This window comes from Jaculus jaculus, chromosome 1 (genome assembly GCF_020740685.1).
Source record: "Jaculus jaculus isolate mJacJac1 chromosome 1, mJacJac1.mat.Y.cur, whole genome shotgun sequence".
NCBI lineage: Eukaryota > Metazoa > Chordata > Mammalia > Rodentia > Dipodidae > Jaculus > Jaculus jaculus.
The window spans coordinates 261,095,707-261,115,453 of NC_059102.1; the positions used below are offsets into that span (position 1 = coordinate 261,095,707).

The 19,747-nt window shown below is 47.5% G+C and overlaps 1 protein-coding gene across 1 annotated transcript in view; it reads right to left on the minus strand.

The window, feature by feature from the left end:
- Nucleotides 1–4,647, minus strand: part of Nfasc (neurofascin) — a 200,245-nt gene extending 195,598 nt beyond the window's left edge. Inside the window, exon 1 of the mRNA XM_004663557.3 lies at nt 4,563–4,647. The gene's annotated coding sequence lies outside the window, so the exon portion shown is untranslated. The remainder of the gene's footprint in view (nt 1–4,562) is intronic.
- Between the last annotated feature and the right edge of the window lie 15,100 nt (nt 4,648–19,747).

Below are 19,747 nucleotides of genomic sequence, written 5' to 3' on the forward strand. Positions count from 1 at the left end.
TCAAACTGTTCCAGTCAAGGCAAGGATCTAACCAAACAATTTGACTATCACTCCAGGTCCTCTGTCCATTGTGACCATCTCAGCCAAGCTCTTCGAATGCCAGGAACCCTCCCAAGTCTGCTATAGTATTTCTTTTTTGTAATGTTTTAATTTATTTATGAGAGAGAGATGAAGTAGGAGTGCCTCAGAGCCTCTTACCATTGCAAAAGAACTCCAAACACATGTGCCACTTTGGGAGTCTGGCTTTATGTGGGTACTGGGAATTGAACCCAGACCAGCTGGGTTGGGAAGCAAGCACCTTTAACTGCTGGGCCATCTCCCCAACCCTGTTTCAGCATTTCTTTTTTTTAAATTTTATTTACTTAAGACAGAAAGAAAGAGGCAGACAAGAGAGTATTAGTGTGCCAGGGCCTCCTGCCACTGTAAATGAACTCCATATAAATGTGCTACTTTGTGCAGCTGGCTTTATATGGGTATTGGGGAATTGAACCTGGACTATTAGGGTTTGCAAGCAAGTACCTTTAACAGATGAGCCATCTTTCCAATGTCTGTTATAGCATGACTTATGTAAAGTTTTAATTTATTTTCATCTCTTTCTCTCCAAATCAACTTACATGCCCAACACCTAGCACAGTTCCTGACACAGGTTCAAAAGCTCAGGACACACTACGTCCCGAACAAGCTTGGCTATGTAGCGAGTAGAGCGGTGACCCACACAGAAGAGGCTGGGTCCAGTCTTACCCTTGGGTCCTTTTCCCAGCTTAGCTACATGGATTCAAAGTAGCCTGTATTCAAGTGCTCATCTTCAACCTCCCCTTCTGTCTGGACTTCTCTGATGACTCCTGCCAAACTCTGACACCCCCAGTGTCTCCGTTTTTGAACACTGACTGCCATTATTCATTGTAACCCTCTGTTTCCCAAGAGTGACCCAAGTACCTCTCCCAATTATCACTTTCCTGAGGTGATCCAGATCACCTGTCCCATTATCACTTTCCTGCCCTGCAACCAAGGAATTCCAATGGCCCACATCACGCCTTAAGTATCCCATAGTCTGAAAGGGAAAGGGCCCTGCTCAGGCTTTCCCCAAATAAAGTCTGTCCCTGCTATTGATCCGAGTCTCCCCTCTCTTTTCCTTTTGCACTTTTCTCTAACACCTGTGACTCCACAACTCTTTCCATGTGTCATAGCTCACTATACTGTTCCTCGCCTTACTCCTGAGCATAACCCTGTGGACATAATGGCATTTGTCCATCACACTGGAAACTCCCCGAGGACAGAGAGAGCCCCTCCTCTGTCTTGCTGTGATATTCTAAGCATTTCCAGACCATTTGGGTCCTTAGGAAATGGAGCTGAAGAGCTAAGAAGCTTTGACCTTGTCCCAGAGTTCTCTATAGCTGTTTCCCCCATCAGGCTGCAGTAACGACTAGTGGGGTTCTGCTACACACTGAACATGGGTCCTCATGCTGGTCAAGATAGTGATCCTGTGACACTTTGAATCTCACCTCCTCTCCCATTGGCCTTTTGCCTGGCCGCCAAGGTCAGGATCAGCTCTGAGCTACCGATCTGGATGCCATAGGCCATGGCTGGGGGGGATGGGCTGTACCAATGGAATTCAAGACACTGCTATTTGGCATCCCTGCCTGCCCATCCTCACTCAGGCTGATGTGTGTGATTTGTCTGATGACCTGTCTCCCTCTTCCATTACGCTGGGAGCTCTGAGAGACTCCATTCTGTCTTGCTTTCCCTCCTGTGACCTCAGCATTAAGCAGAACCATGTATCATGGGGTGAATGAATACTGGCGACAAGTAAGAGTGGACCCAGCCTGAAGTTCCTCTCACTTTTCCCCACCACAGCTCCACTCCAGACAAACAGAGTGAGAACTGCTCGGCCCCTTCCTTTATGATGGCCGAAGAATTTTGTTCTCTAGACAAACGGAGAAACCTCAAACCCCCAAACTCTTGGATGGTCTGAGAGATCTCAGTGGCCCTGGCTTCCAAACCAGCCTGGGGAAGGATGGGAGGGAATAAGTTGCGATAAAGTGATCACAGCTTAGGAAACCTGTCCCTGAGTCACAGTAAAAACAGGACCTTACGCCAGTTTGTCCCTGCCCCCCCCCACCTCACCCCACGACCAACCGAAAACCAAAGCCCATATTGAACCTCCAGATCTCAGCCACCTCCACAGTGTGCCCCTGAAAGGACCAGCTCTTGTAAGCGGAGCCGACAGCGAGCCAGTACGACATAGCCAGCATGCCTTTTCCTAGCTCTCCTGGGAGCTGGCTCTGCTGTAGGTGTGCCTGGATTTAACTCCCTGCTGCCTTTGTGATGCCAAACAAGAGGATGAGGGCTGAGACTCACTGCATAAACCGGGAAAGTATGTACACTGTTATCACCCTCCCTCCCCCGCACTTGACCTGAGCCCCAATCAAGCACTTCAACGTCAGAGCCTTGATCCAATCAGCTCCCGACAACAGCTGCAGGTGATGCCTCCTCGGGTACCAGGAAAAGCTGGCAGCCCTGAGGCCCTGATGCCAGCAGAAGCGTTCCACCCCATCCTCATTTATGACAGGGAGGGGACAGACAAGGGTGACAAAGCAGGGGGCAGCCAGCCCCACAGCAGCAAGTCCCTTGGCTAGGCACCACCCGTGGCCTGAACACAATTATCATACGCATCAGCTAAAAGACTCCAACCCCGCAGATTCCAAAGTGAGGAAGTCTCAGTCTGTCCACAGTTTACACTTAACCTCCTCATTTAAGCCTCTGCATTTCAGCAAAGGATCTCAATACTCGAAGTGGGGGAGGCCAGTTCCTGTTTCAGGGTGGTCAACACAATTTCTGGGGCTATGTAAGAGTCCCTTTTTTCATTAATATCATTCATATTCATTCTCCTCTCTGTCTGTCTTTCTCTCTCTCTTCCCTCTCTCTCTCTTTCCACCTTCTTCCACTAAATCCAAAGATGAGGAGTAGAGATTTCCTCTCTGAGGAACTTACTCAGTCAAGACAAAAGGTCCTTCCTCTCTTTCCTTTGCTTCCCCCTCACATAATTCCCCCCATCCATAGCTCTTGGCCTGCCTTCCCCTGCTTGTTCCCACAGTCACAGCTGGTGTGGCCCCGATTCCCAGGGGCTTCTATGCGCCACACACATTTTTCCCAAGGTTCTACTTATGCTTAAAGTTTTATAGGAACTGAATTGCCTGTCTCTGGCCATGTACAAACCACTCAACTCCTTCCCAACCAGGTCTCCATGCCTGTGGCCTGCCCTTGCCTTGCTAGAGACTGGACTGCGCCCCATCAGGGCTTCCCACAGTTCCAAGGTTAGACAAGACACACCAGGCCCTCCAGCCAGACAGACAGAGATGGGCAAAAGAAAGTCATTGTCATACACTCCTTCAGACCTAGAGGAGGGAACACAAGCATGCACGCACGCACATACACCATGCCAGAAGCCAAGGAAAGGACCAGACTCAGACCCCGTCACAGGGCAGGAGAGGGGCTGCTGTAAGGACCAGCGTCTCAGTGATTCAGCACTCTGCCCACTCTCAGCCCAGGCATGGGCCATACTCATGTCCACTCCTGATGCCAGAGGGCTGACTTGAAGATAGAGGAAGTATCCTTTCAAAATTCCCAAACCCTTTAGCTCTCCAGTAACACTCCTCAGCCAGCGTTTCCAATCCAGGGCTCAGGACAAGACCCAAGAGCCTCTAGGGCCATTCTCTTGAACCTGTCTTTTTACCAGCCTTGTTTCCCTTCCTGAGTCCCTCTAGGAAACAAAGCTCAATAGTTCCATAGGTGGACTGCATCCACAACCGTGAGTCTCTGGGCCTGCAGAGCCCTAGGCCTCCGTGGCAGAACAGGAGCAAGGGAACAGTGGTCTACGGGTTGCAAGCAATCCAAGCCCGGTGGCTTCAAGCATCGCCAGGAAGGACAGGTGGAAAGGTGATGGGTGGGAGAAGGTGGGATGCTCCTGAGGGTCCAGGGTACAAGAGGAAACAGGGAAATCCCTGAACAGGGCCTGGGACAGGTTGTGCAAGGGGCACCGAAGATGACAAGCCGGGAGAGAGCTAATGGAGATGGGCACTCTGCAGAAGGATGGGGACAAGGAAAGGAAGGGGAAGGGCAAGGAGCGGGACTCACGAGTGGAGCACGAAAGGGGAACTAAAACAGGATACTGAAGGAAGTATTAGTCTAGAGGCCAGCAAGAGTACAGGTAAGGAAGAGGACAGAGAGGGAAGGGGAAGAGCGAGGATGCACGAAGGGGGAGGGGAGGCCGCCAAGGAGCCAGAAAGGGTGTTGGGGTGTGCAGAGGGTGGGAGCTGGATGGGGTTGGCTGGAGACATCGCCAGAATCGCATGGATTCTGTGCAGGTGACCGAAGCCGTAAGGAGATGGCACAGGGATGTGGAAAGACGTGGAGGTGGGGGGGGGGGGATGGGACAGGTCGGGAGATGCAGATGAACAGAGGAGGGCGGGAACAAGGGAGTGTCACTCGATGGGTTTCCAGGACCCCTGTTCTGTCCCACTTCTCCACATACACACCCAGCCCGGTGTCCGCGCTCGCCTTACCTCCAAGGGCTCGCGCTCGGGCCCTGGGCGCAGTCGGAGCTGTCCGCTGCCCGCGCCGCCACTTCCCCCGCGTCCCCTGCAGCGCCTCTCGCCGCCAGCCGCCGCCGCCGCCGCATTAGGGCAGAGACCAGACCGTGCGCGTCCCCGAGCGGCCGGCGCGCCCCCGACGGCCTGCGTGCGCGCCCCCGCGCCCCTTCCTGCGCGCGCGCGCGCGGAACCTGGACCAGAGCTCGCCCGGCCCGGCGAAGCGCGGAAGGATGCTTTCGCTGGGGAGCAGTTCGCAGAGCCTGGATGGAGGTAGTCTTCCCTTCTCCGCTCGCTCGACCGCAGGTGATCCTTTTCCCCAAGGGCCGCAGTCAGCGCCCATGCCCGTTCGCTCTGCGCCTGCTCCGCGCTGCACACCGGGGACAGGCACCCCGGAGCCCCAGAAGTATCGTGTGTCTGTCCTGTAGACTTGCGCTTCTTCAGATGGCGACTTCTTGAGGGCAGGACTTTGTCCGGACAGCTTGGGGACGCTCACGGTAGACTGTCCAAAAATGGCTGTGGATGGAAGAACCGGTGTAAGAAAGGTGGCAGTGCTGGGGGCTTTAAAAACTAGATTTTTTTTTTTTTTTTTTTTTTTTTTGTCTGCCTCAGGAAGACTCGATCTTTGTCCCGGACTTCACGTAGGGTGGGGAAAGCCCTGGACTGTAGACCAGAGAATTGTTAGTCCAGCTTCAGTAACTATGCGATTGGCCAAGCACTTCCTCCGCTGAGAATGCGAAGTTGACTGTATATTTGCATAAAGTACCCCTCCGTTTGACTGCCAGAAGCCATGAGACAGACACACAAGCAGAAACCTGGGCACAGGTCTCACCCTGGAATAGTTGGGCATCTGAATCTTAGCCTTGGAGAAGCTTTCAGAAGTTCGCCAACTACAAATCAAAACGGGAGGCCCCTGGGAAGCCTACTTATAAGGTCCCATCAAGCCTATCCCGAGCCCCTTCTCCGTGTTCACACAGCTCCTATCCTGGTACCACCTCCCGTTGTCCTTGAGCCTCCCTGCCTGCCGGTCAGCCATCCAGCCTGTGAACTCGGTAGAACAAGGAAGACGGAGATCCCTACCAGACTCCAGCACATAGCAGGTGCTCAATAAATGCTTGTGAAGGAATCCATGCACTAAACTTCCTCTCCTAAAATGTTCCTCTCCTCCGCGAGGCACCCTCAGGCCTACAACAGCAGATATTGGTCAATTTCACATGCCCATAAGCAAAACCGCCCCTAGGTGTTGTAATCTGTAGGGCCCCTGTTTATACAAACCATCTGAGTCACTCAAAATTAGCACTACAGCATCACACTGACCTCTCAGTCCTGTGAATGAAATGTCGCCCTATTGGATCCAAGGGGCACCAAGGAGATAGTCACCTCACCACAGGGGCAATAGCGTCAAGGCTAGAAAATTCTGAAGGGAAGGATTTGAAAACTGTTCAAACACCACTCTCATCCCTCATAGGTCCCAAACAAACACCAGAGGGACAGTTAGAAGACTTAAAAACAAAACAAACAAACGGTAGGGCTGGAGAGATGGCTCAGCAGTTAAGACACTTGCCTTCAGTGCCTAGGGACCAGAGTTCAATTCTCCAGTACCCATGTGGAGCCAGATACACAAAGTGATACATGCATCTGGAGTTTGTAGTGGCTAGAGGCCATGGTATGCCCATTTCCACTGTCTCTCTTCTATCTCCCTCTGCTTTTAAACAAATACTTTAAAAAAAAAATACCAGGGTACCTTAAGTTTGGTCCCAGGGCAGGGCTTCTGTGAGGGAGTAAGGATACTAAAAGTATCCAGTTGGGACTGGCTCCATGAAATAAATAATAATTTCCATTTCTAAGTGCCCACTCTATGTCAGTGGCTGGTTTCCTATATCTTACTAATGAGGCTTCCCATAGCATCAGAAGGCAGGTATCTTCAGGTGTCAGGTGGAGCCTTAGTGTGCACTCTGGAGGCCCTGGTGGAGTCCAAATGCTACTTCTATCACAGCAGACATGGGTAAACTGCAATTTACTTATTCTCCTCTTTTTTAAAAAAATATTTTTATTTATATTTGAGAGACAGGGGGAAGGTAGAAAGAATGGGCATGCCAGGGCCTTTAGCCACTGCAAATGAACTCCAGACGCATGTGCCACCTTGTGCATTTGGCTTACGTGGGTCTTAGGGAATTGAACCTGGGTCCTTAGGTTTTGTAGGCAAGCGCCTTAGCTGCTAAGCCATCTCTCCAGCCCCTTATTTTCTTCTTATTGCTTTTAATAATGACAAGAGCTATGGAGCTGGGGATGTGGCTGTGTGTGCAGGGAGACTGCCTAGCGCGCAGGAAGCCCTGAGCTGGATCCTCAGCGCTGCATCAAACTGGGCACGGGCGCTCACTTCTGTAATCCCAGCACTTGGCAGTTGTGAAGACGGGAAGATTAGAAGTTCAAGGCCATCCTCAGCTACATAGGGAGTTCAAGGTCAGCCTGAGACTATTTGAGACCCCATCTCAATAAATAAATAAGACATTATTATTTAAGCTATTCAAGTATATAGTTGCATCTAAGTCCAATTTTGCTACAAGATTTCTTATAAAGTACAGTTCCTCATGTTATCCCTCCCCGGAGTTCATCCTTGTCTACTCTTTGACCTGAGCCCATTGCCCACATATCTCTAAACCATATACTGTATTACCACTTCTTCCTTTTTCTGTCTTAGGCCATTAGTCTTGATTCTGCCTCATGGTTGATAGCCTTTAATCTACAGCTTCACCTCACATAGACCCTTCCTCTCTCCTTCCCTACCTCCCGACTTAGTTGTATCCTGATATTGGTTCTTTTAGAATTTTTATTGTAATCATTTAACTCTATTCATAACTGATCTGTAAGTTTCTAGAAAACTTTTAAAAATTTTTCTTAGAGCTAATAATTGCTATTTTTATTTGTTAATTTTTTTAATCGGGTCTCTGTGTGTGTGTATGTGTGGATACATTTGGTGTGTATGTACATGAGTATGTGCATGCCTCTCCATCTACTTTGCTTGAGACAGGGTCTCTTTTTGGTGTTATGTTTTTGCTGCTCCATGTGTGGCAGTCTAGCCGGTCTGCAAGCTTCTGGATTCTTCTGGCTCAGCCTCCCATTGCCATAGGCACACTGGGATCACAGACATATGTACCACTTTGTGTCCGGTTTTATGTAAGTGCTAAGAAATGAAACTGGAGCCAGTAGGCTTGCATGCAAGCGCCTTGAACTGCTGAGCCATCTCCTCTCGTTTAATAATGTTATGAGCAGTTATCACATATATCACCTCAAGTTCTCCATCAATTGTCTACGTTAGCATGTTCAGATCCATTATATATTTTATTAATTTTATCTTCTTGAAGACACTTTTCTGAATCCTTCTGACATCTCTATTGGTTCTTCCATGTCCAGTTTCCTGCTATTATTGACATCTCAACACCCTAGTGACTTCATGTGTAAATGGAGTGTTGTGAAGAAGGATGAGATAACTCATGTAGCACAATGTTTGTCCTATAGTAAGAACTCAATAAATGTTACCAACATGATTCCAGGTGAGAAAACCAAAATTCTAGTAACCAACCCAAGTCCTAGCTCAAAGCCCATGCAACCAGAAAAGCCCATTCAAATCTACCTTGCTGTTCTATGATGGGCCTTAAAAATTTTAGATTTATAATTCTAGAATCTTCCAATATGGCCAGGTTGAAGGGAGATGGCATTTTTTCCAGGAAAATTTCTGGCTTACCAATGAGGTGAACTTGAGTAGTTCACATCACCTTTTTTAACACTTCCTTTTGCATCTGTGAAATGGAGATAAAGTCAAAATCAATGTGAAAAGGCACTTTGTAAACCAAAATTACCTCCTCAGATGTTAGTTATCACCCTTCCCCTCATTCATGTTTTTTAAAAATTTTTGCATGTGTACATGTGCATAGTGTGCATGTATGTATGTGTGCATGTTTGTAATGTGTGTATGCACGTTTGTGCATGTGGAGGCCAGAGGACAACTTCTGCCCAGCATTTTACATGGGTATAGAGGATTCAACTCAGCCTTACAAGGAAAGCACATTAATGAGTTCTCTCCAGCCCCTGATTCATGGTTTCTAACAGCAACGAGAACTGAAGCTCAGAGAGATAGAAGATTCCAGTGATTATAACAGAACTAGAATTGGGACCCTAGTGTGAAGAAATTAAGTCTGAGCCCAAGGAAACAGGAGACCCCTCCCTCCCCCACAGGCCTGGGTGAGGAAATGGGCATTTTTGCAGCCCTAGAACTGATGGTGTGCCCTGCTCAGGGAAGGGGCACCACCTGCTGGCGATGGACTCTCATCACCTCCCTATGGGCCCTACAAGCTACTATGCTTGCAGTCAGAGACAAGTGCAGGCATGCCGAAGGCTGAGGGCCAAGACAAGGCCCCAGCCGTGTCTATTACAGCCACTCTTTTCCATTGAGTCCCCAGGGAGTGCAGGGAGACAGGAAGATTCATGCATTATTGGTAGATAATTCATTTGGCATGGACTTTGGGAGATCAGTTTGGTAGGAGCATCAAGACAAAATGTACCAGCCATCAGTGCCACCTTTGAGAATCTAGTCTGGAGCTGGGGAGATTTCTCAGTGGTTAAAGGTGTTTACTTACAAAGCCTGCTGTCCTTGGTCCAATTCTCCAAAACCCACCTAAAGCCAGATGTTGGACAAAGTGGATCATGCTCCTGGCATTCTTTGGCAGCAGCAAGAGGCCTTGGTGTGCCCTCCCTCCCCCAGGTCTCTCTCGCTCTCTTTGCCTCTCTCATAAATAAGTAAAATTTTCAAAAATCTAGTCTTCAAAGGCTTGGAAGATGCTCAAACGTTGAGGGCACTTGCTTGCAGAGCCTATTGGACCAGGTTCAATTCCTCAGTGCAACCAGCTATATAGAGTGGCACATGCATCTGATGTTTGTTCTTGTGGCAGAAGGCCCTTTCACACCCATTCATATTCTCTCTCTCTCCTTAAAAAGGAATAAATAAAATATTTTTAAAAGAATTAAAAACCTTGTCTGCAAATATGTGTATACAAGTCATCCAGGAGTGCAAGCATGAGGATGTTCACTGCAGCCCATGACAAGGGAATGAATCAACACATTAGCATACATACAATGAAGTGGTCTGAAGCAGCTTTTAAAATATATATACTTTTATTTTTATTTATTTGAGAGCAACCAACAGAGAGAGAAAGAGGCAGAGAAAGAAAGAGGCAGAGAAAGAGAGAGAGAGAATGGGTGCACCAGGGCCTCGGCCACTGCAAAGGAACTCCAGATGTGTGCGCCCCCTTGTGCATCTGGCTCACGTGGGTCCTGGGGAATCGAGCCTCAAACTGGGGTCCTTAGGCTACACAGGCAAGCGCTTAACCGCTAAGCCATCTCTCCAGCCCTGAAGCAGCTTTTTAAAATGATAATTTAGATAACTTCAAAAAGGAAATGAGGGGGCTGGAGAGATGGCTTAACAGTTAAGGTGTTTGCCTGCAAAGGCAAAGGATCCCAGTTCGACTCTCCAGGACCCATGTAAGCCAGTCTCTCTGTCTATCTGCCCCCCTTTCTCTCTCAAAATTAATAAATAAGAATAAGGAAAAAGATTTTTTTAAAGAAAACGATAACAACATGTAGAGTGTTTGCCCTTTCTGGGAGAAAATAAAAGCAATTTGGAACAGGTTAGGAGATGAGGTTAGAGTGCCTTAAGGAAGCTAAGGTGGGCCCTAATTTTCGTTGAAGCCTTTCACATAGCAGGCCCTGGCATCTCTTACGTCTCTTAATCCTCATAAGGACCCAACGAAGTGCAAATAATTGTCTAATGAGGAGACAGGACCTAGCGTGGCTGGTGGAAAGGGGCCCCCTATGGGGAGGGCATGACAAAGGTTTGCCTTGAAGGCCTTATTTTGCCCTTGATTCCTAGGAGGTGACCTTTAGGCCCTTTGAATGAATGTCCTGCCTAATAAGACTGTTGGTGCCTACCTGGGGACCTGTGCCACACCTGGTGGTCAATGCTAACAACTGAAGCACCGTGGAAGACATAATGTACTCCCAACTCAGCCTCAGAGGGGCTGGAACTAAGGTCAGCCCCGCCCCCCGTCAGCCATATTTAAGTGACTGACTGAGACCTGTAAAAACTCTGACACCACAGCTGGAGAGGCCTCTCTGGTTGGCAGCATTCATGTGCGTTGTCACACAGTGCTCCCGGGAGAAGTCAGAGCTGTTCACTCCTCTCTACTGAGACAGGATGGTAGGAATACTGCTCGTGGAACTCTCTGGAAGTCACGGCATCTGTCTTGTCCCTGCGTCCTTTTGCTGTGATAAACCATAAACCATGAGCACTTTAGCTCTCATGAGCTCTATGAATCCTTCAGCAAGATGCTGGCCAAAGCATAGTTTGAAGGCTGTCCCCCTCCCCAATTTTATAGCAGGTACTAGAAAAGTAGGGATTCGAGCCGAGGCCTCCAAGGCCCAGAGAAAGCCTCCTTCCCACCACACTACATTCCTCAGTCTGAGCCATCGTGTGACAGGTGACAAGGGTTGACATGTTGAAATCACAAGACAAACTAAGAGCACAATGACAGGCATGCCCAGCACTGCGTGGTGGGTGGCTGGGGGTTCAGAAAAGCAAACCGAGCAAGTGGCATGTTCCAAGGAAACACAAAACGCACAGGTCTGAGGAAGTCCCAGACATTCAGGCACTAGCAATGCAGGAAGACACACATGCACAAGTCTTCCCCCACACCCGTGTTTATGTTTGTTTGTTTGTTTGTTTGTTTGTTTGTTTGTTTAATCTGGGTTCTGGGAGTCAAACTTCAGGTGGTAATGCTATCTTCACAACCCTGCTATGACATCTTTTCAAAACCTCAACTTAGGATGGAGAGATGGCTCAGGGGTTAAAGTCACTTGCTCTGCAAGCCTGATAACTGGAGTTCAGACCCCACCCCCCCAGCACCCACGTTAAGCTTCAAAGCCAGCCAGATGCAGTGGCTCACACATCTGCAATTCCAACAAACTTATGGCAATGGGAAGTGAAACCAAGAGATTCCTGAATCTTGTGTTGCCAGCTAGCCTGGCATCTCCAGCAGTAAAACAAGAAAGGCTCTGTCTCCAACCAGCTGGAAGCAGAGGATCAACATATCGAGATTGTCCTGTGCCTTAAATGTGCACCTATACACACATCACTATCATCATACACACACATGCATAGATTTTTTTTAATTTGTTTTTATTTGAGAGCGACAGACACAGAGAGAAAGACAGATAGAGGGAGAGAGAGAGAATGGGCGCGCCAGGGCTTCCAGCCTCTGCAAATGAACTCCAGACGCGTGCACCCCCTTGTGCATCTGGCTAATGTGGGACCTGGGGAACCGAGCCTCGAACCGGAGTCCTTAGGCTACACAGGCAAGCGCTTAACTGCTAAGCCATCTCTCCAGCCCTAGATTTTTTTAAAAAAAAATATAGAACAACTCTCTTCTTGAGATTTATCTCTGGCCCACCATGATTGAGGAGCAGCCAAGAAAAAAGCCTGTGGCTTCCCGAAGTCAGGGTCCTCCCTAGGGCACATGGGGATAGTCTTTACAAGAAGCAGATGAAATGCCACTCCGGGCACAGCTTGGCTATGGAGGGGAGGCGGGGCAATGTGAGGCAGGGAAGAGAAGGGCATAGAGAGGAGGGAGGCAGTGAGGGGAGGAGAGGCAGTGGAAGTGAGGACTAAGATGGCTCAGAACAGCCTGTCCCCAGCCCCTACTCTGGCCTGTGTGTCCTCCTGTTCCTGTTTCTGGGGCAACACCTGGAAATGCTCTAAGCTCCTTGGAAGGCTGTGTATCTACCATGAAAGGCTGACCCTCATAACTCCAGGAGCGGGGTGTGTGGACCATTCTCTGTCACATGAAAGGCTCATGTGCATTTATGAACAGCAGCAATGAGAAGAGACAATTCTGCTGCGGCCAGTGAGCCAACCAGCAAGGAGAGAAGCCCAGCTGTGAATGCTCTCTAAGCACCTAGAACCCTGGTTTTCTGGCGGCTTTGGAAGCTTGATCATTTCTATAACTTGCCACATAGTCCTGACCCAAGAAGAGGCTGAGCGGGGTCCAACACCACCTGGGAATCCGGGAATTAAAAATCCCACATTAAGGCCAGGCCACATTCTGCTTATCCCTGTTATAGGTAGGGAAGGTGCTTGGAGGTCACCCCCCACCTTAGTGAGCTAATTATAACAGGTGATGGTGACCAGAGAGGGGGAGTCATCCTCGTCTGACACAGCTACTAGTAAGAGACAGCATGAAGAAAGAGTGTGTGGGGCTGAGGGAGATGAGAGAAGGTGATGAGGGGCGTTATGATCAAAATGTAATGTATATGTATGAAAATGCCAAAAAAATCTCATTAAAAGAGCTTTACCAAAGCCAGGCGTGGTGGCACACGCCTTTAATCCCAGCACTCGGGAGGCAGAGGTAGGAGGATTGCTGTGAGTTCAAGGCCAGCCTGAGACTACATAGTTAATTCCAGGCCAGCCTGGGCTAGTGTGGGACCTACCTTATAAAAACAAAAAAAGAAAAAAGAAAAAAGAAAGAAAAGAGAGTGTTTTTCCCAGGGCTGGATAGAGAGCTCAGTTGGTAAACTGTTTGCCTTCCAAGCATGAGGATTTGAGTTATATCCCCAGAAGCCACTTTAAAAAAATGCCGAGGGTGGGGGGGGGAGGTGGTGACAGGTAGATCCCTGGAGCTAACTGGCCAGCTAGTCTAACTAATCTCATTGGTGACCTCCAGGCTAAAGAGAGACCTCATCTCAAGAAAAGGTGGATGGGGGGCTAGTGAGATGGCTTAGCTGTTAAGGTGCTTGCCTGCAAAGCCTAAGAACTCATGTTCAACTCTCCAGGTCCCACATAGACCAGATGTACAAAAGATGAGGCAAGTTCAAGGTCATATATACCCACTAGGTGGCGCAAGTGTCTGCAATTCAATTTCAGTGGCTGAGGTCCTGACATGAAAATTCTCTCTCTGTGTCTCTCTAAAAAAGAAAAAAAAATTAATTTTAAAAATTTCAAATAAAAAAATGAAAAAGAAAAGGTGGGAGGGAAGTGGGGGTGGTGGCTCATACCTATAATCCCAGCACTTTGGGAGCCTAAGGTAAGAGGATCATCATGAGTTTGGGGCTAACCTGAGCTATAGTGACAACTTAACTAAGAGAAGAAAAAGTGGGTGGTGTTCCTTAGAGATGATACCCAAGGTGGTCCTCTGACCTCCACATGCATGCACTCATGCATTTTAAAAATTATTTTTATTGGGCTGGAGAGATGGCTTAGTGGTTAAGCACTTGCCTATGAAGCCTAAGGATCCCAGTTCGAGGCTCGGTTCCCCAGGTCCCACGTTAGCCAGATGCACAAGGGGGCGCATGTGTCTGGAGTTCGTTTGCAGTGACTGGAAGCCTTGGCGCGCCCATTCTCTCTCTCTCCCTCTATCTGTCTTTCTCTCTGTGTCTGTTGCTCTCAAATAAATAAATAAAAAATGGACAAAAAATATTTTTTTAATTTTTATTAGCATTTTCCATGATTATAAAAAAAAATCCCAAGGTAATTCCCTCCCTCCCCCCACTACACTTTCCCCTTTGAAATTCCATTCTCCATCATATTACCTCCCCATCACAATCATTGTACTTACATATATACAATATCAACCTATTAAGTATACTCCTCCCTTCCTTTCTCTTCCCTTTATGTCTCCTTTTTAACTTACTGGCCTCTGCTACTAAGTATTTTCATTCTCATGCAGAAGCCCAATCATCTGTAGCTAGGATCCACATATGAGAGAGAACATGTGGCGCTTGGCTTTCTGGGCCTGGGTTACCTCACTTAGTATAATCCTTTCCAGGTCCATCCATTTTTCTGCAAATTTCATAACTTCATTTTTCTTTACCGCTGAGTAGAACTCCATTGTATAAATGTGCCACATCTTCATTATCCACTCATCTGTTCAGGGACATCTAGGCTGGTTCCATTTCCCAGCTATTATAAATTGAGCCGCAATAAACATGGTTAAGCATGTACTTCTAAGGAAATGAGATGAGTCCTTTGGATATATGCCTAGGAGTGCTATAGCTGGGTCACATGGTAGATCAATCTTTAGCTGTTTTAGGAACCTCCACACTGATTTCCACAATGGCTGGACCAGATTGCATTCCCACCAGCAGTGCAGAAGGGTTCCTTTTTTTCCACATCCCCACCAACATTTATGATCATTTGTTTTCATGATGGTGGCCAATCTGACAGGAATGAGATGGTATCTCAATGTAGTTTTAATCTGCATTTCCCTGATGGCTAGTTATGTAGAACATTTTTTTAGATGCTTATATGCCATTCGTATTTCTTCCTTTGAGAATGCTCTATTTAGCTCCATAGCCCATTTTTTGATTGGGTTGTTTGATTCCTTATTAGTTAACTTTTTGAGTTCTTTGTATATCCTAGATATTAATCCTCTATCAGATATATAGCTGGCGAAGATTTTTTCCCATTCTGTAGGTTTATTGTTTATGTGAAAGAAATGAGAAAGAAATAAAGGGAGGGAGGGTGTATGGGGACGTCATGGCCTCCTGCCACTGCAAACAAACTCCAGATGCGTGGGCCACTTTGTGCATCTGACTTTATGTGGATACTGAGGAATCGAACCCAGACCATCAGGTTTTAAAAGCCAGCCCTTTAATCACTGAGCCATCTTTCTAGGCCCAGTACATGCATTAAAAAAAAAAAAAGATCTTTTCCTAACAGGGGGTGCTTGTACATGCCTTTAAACCTAGCAATCAGGAGGCTGAGGTTGGAGAATCACTGTGACTTCAAGGCTAGTCTGGACTACAGGCTACAGAGTAAGTTCTAGGTCAGTCTGGGCTAGGATGAGACCCTGACTCAGCAACCCACCCACACCCCATAAACACACACACACAAAGAGCTTTTCCTATGCTAGGTGTGGAGGCACATTCTCAGGAGTCTGGGACAGGAGGTGTACTAGTTTGAGCCCAGCCTGGGCTACACAGTGAGACTGTGGCTCAAAGAAAAGTCTCCTCTCACAGCCGTCTTGCAACAGCTAGGCTGGGAGGCTCCAGACAACTGTGTGCTCGCAACCACATTCATCAAAACCAAGTGGTTAAAAAACAATTAACATCCCTCCTGAAAGCTTTTGCCCACATTATTTTTGTGGTATACTGTTTAAAGATGTAGCTGACACAACTCTCTGTGGAAACATCTTTTGCCCTACCAGTCCCGTGCTCCTCTATGCCCAGTGCACACCCTACCTGAGCGCTTAGTGCGCTGGATATCTGTCCTGGAAGTTCCCCAGAGCAAGGACTATCTCAGTCTGTGTATCCATGGGACCGAGCCCAGCACACTGACCACAGCTGAAGCCCCATACGTGCTGTTGAGTAGATGAGTGGATACGTGCATATGAGCAGAGCCGTGTGCATCACCTGTACTGTTTCATGATGGCAGCCACAAGCCATCTGAGACCACTTAAAAATACATTAATTAATATTAAAAGTTTATTTCTTAGCTGGGCGTGGTGACACATCTATAATTCTAACACTCAGGAGGCTGAGGTAGAAGACTCATCATGAGTTCAAAGCCAGCCTGGGCTAGAGTGAAACACTGCCCAAAACAAAACAAAAACAGGGCATGGTGTACACAGATTTGGTCCTAGCACTTGGGAGACTGAGGTAGGAGGATTACCATGAGTTCAAGGCAAGCCTGGGGCTACAGAGTGAGTTCCAGGTCAACCTGAGCAGTAATCAGACCCTACCTTAATAAAAACAAAACAACAAGCAAAAAAGATGTCTGTAAATACTGGGGCAACCCAAGACACCTCAGAATGACAAGGAAAGAAAAAGTCAACTGCCTAGCATGAGATGAGTCATTGCTATCACACACAGCAGGACTCGGGAAGCCTTACAGAGAAGTGGTAGATTGAATGAGTGCTGCTCTCACAGTTCATCTGAGAACCTCCTCCAGGGAGATGGTGGTAGAAACTGAAGAGACTCAACTCATCAAAGCAGAAAATCAGAAGCTGTCAAGAGCATGACACTGAAGGAGACGTAACAGCCACAACCTCCAAGGCTCAGGGAATGTTGTGGAAGAGATGTCAGAGAGAATGGAAGAGCCACAGGGTAAGAAGGTAAATTCTAAGACACTGCCCCCCCCCATCCAGAGACTGACTGGCACATTCATGACCCCACAGGGAATAATGATAATGCTACTGAGGAAGGCATTCAGTAGAATAGAGTCAGGGAACATGATAACCTGATGGAAATATGACCAATTTGCAGTGTTTTCATATATTAAAGTTTCCAATAAAATTTTTCTTAAATGTTAAAAACATTGCCAGGCATGGTGGTGCACACCTTTAATCCCAGCACTCAGGAGGCAGAGGTAGAAGGATGGCTATGGGTTTGAGGCTACCCTGAGACTACACAGTGAGTTCCAGGTCAGCCTGGGCTACAGTAAGACCCTACCTCAAAAAAAAGTTGAAAGTATTTATAAGGCTATAAACATTAATTCTTATAAAGCAACTTATAAAAAATTCAGTTCTTCAGTCACAATGACCATATTGCAAGCACACAAGAGCATCACATATGAGCAGATATGTACTAGACCAGCCACATAGGTAGTAGACCCAGACTGAAGACCGTCAGGAAAAGCGCTGGGGCAGCTCTGGTGCGCATGACGATGGATGGTGCCTGGAGTCTCACAGCGCCCAGTCCACACAACCGTTCACAAAGGGTCTACAGGAGCGAAGCACTGCCCTGTGTTGGAGACAAGATAGCTTCTCGATGAAGAACTACACCAACTTCTACAGTCTACGACAGGCCTGAGAACATCCCAAGGCATCTTCTACAAAATGTCCCCATCAGGAATGAATTCCAAATGAAGTAAGTGGGTTTTGATTAGGTGTCATCAAATATGTCATGAGACACACAGAGCAAAGGAAGGTAATATTTTTAAATATTTTATTTATTTATTTATTAGTAAGAGGGAGAGAAAGACAGAGAGAAAGAAAAAAAATGGGTGCATCACTGTAAACAAACTCTAGATGCATGCGCCACTCTGTGCATCTGGCTTATGTGGGTACTGGAGAATTGAACCTTTAGGCTTTGCAAGCAAGCGACTTAACTGCTAAGCCATCTCTCTAGCCCCAAAGGAAGGAAATCTGAAGAGTGTTGGCAGTCCTCTTTGCCTGAAAAAAACAAATGCCTGGTTCTCTTCTATGAGAAATGGACAGTCATTGCCAGAATCCGGTTCCTGAAGAAATAAACATATTAGACAGAGTAACCTGCTGGCAATTGAAATGCAGCCAAATAAAGCACTGTGTTCATGTGGCAGCCTCTGATTTTCCGCATAAAGTGAGATTTACAATGCTCTTGCCTATTGTTCCTATAAACTATGAAATGTCCTGACCCTTGCAACATTTCAGCCTCCAGACTATCGGGCTGACATTGCCTCCTAAACACAGCAAGTCTATAAAGACCTAGCAGACCACACTGTGTGTCTGGGTGATCGCTCAGCAAAATGTAGACCCTGTATGCTGAGGGTCCTTCTCCCCTCCTGTGTGCTGTTGCCCCCTGCCAGGGGGCCTGGTCATCCCTGCTCTGGGCCAAACCTGACAGGCTGGGAAAAGCAGGGGGCTTTCCCCTCACCGTGGTGCTTGGCTGCAGACCCTGGCACCATTCCCTTCTGCCTCTACCCTGTCTTACTCCCCCACCCCCAATTCCTGATGACCATGGGGATCAGGAGCACCAAGAGCCCAGAGGCAGCAGCTGAGAAGTCAGCCTTTGACTAGACACCCCCAATTAGTTGATCTTATTAGTGACGATTTATTGGCACAGACTCCTGGAGCATGGCAGGAGGAAGGAGCCTGGCTGAAACACCGGATTTCAGGTCTGTACGCTGAGCACCTGAGCTCAGCGGCCTGTGCATGGGTGGTCTCCCTCCTGTTCCAGACAGACCCTGGAGAGCAGCTCAACCCAGCAGACAAGATGGTGTGTGCTTGTAGGTGTATAGAGATGACATATAATTGTGTCCCTGTTTGTGTAGGCTTCCCTTTGAGGGCCCTCCAACAGTTAATTAGTGACAAAGAATTCTCTATTAAGGGACCCTGGCTTTGGAAATAACAGTCTGTCATTTGATCTTGCTCATTTGCGGGGTTCCAGTGGATGATCTCTTCCTTCCTAGGGGTCAGTAGCTAAGCAGTGAAAGCTTGGAATGAGGCCTCATCTGTCACCATCAAGGAAGCTGGGACCAAGTTAAGCTGGGCCCTGTTCTCAGGCACAAGAGGGCATTTCCAATGATTTGATGAGCCAAGGAAATTATTCAAAGCACCTGAGACATCTTCATGGCCCACTGGTGCTTTCTGTTTTATGAACCCCATGTCCTCCCTGCAGAAAGAGGAGGATGCTAGAGAGAGGAGCCCAAGATTGTGTGTGTGTGTGTGTGTGTGTGTGTGTGTACTTGTTGGGGAGACCATGCACCTGAATTAGGGGTGTGCTGGTAAATATTTAACATCTCGTTTGCGGGACAGAAAAAAATCCCATGTGGCTTTCTGACTACTATGGTGTCACTCAGCCCGCAGTGGGGAGATCTGCACCATACACCATTGCGTTGTTTCCGCACCAAACACCATGGACATAAATAACCTTGAGATCACAGCTACTAGTAAAATAACTAGAAACTGCTGAGTTTTGATTTTTTTTTTGGCAGAGTTGGGGATTTAACTCAGGACTTCATCGTATGTGCTAGGCAAGGGTCCTACCACTGAGCTCCACCCACAGCTCTACTCTGACTTTTATTTTTAAATTTTTTTTTCATTTGCAAACAGAGAGAGAGAGAGAGAGAGAGAGAGAGAGAGACAGAGAGAGAAGAGAAACAAACACAGAGAATGAGTATGGGTGAGGCTCCAGCCACTGCATAGGATGTGCATCTGTCTTCACTGGGTACTGGGAAATCAAACCTGAGTACTTAGGCTTTGTAGGCAAGTGCCTTAACCACTGAGTCATTTCTCCAGCCCAACTCTACCAGCTTTCAAAGCATACTTACATAATTGTAATATTCTGTATGTTTGTTTCTTTTTTTCATGTTATGTTTATGTGTCTTTTTGTTTTGTTTTGTTTTCAAGGTAGAGTCT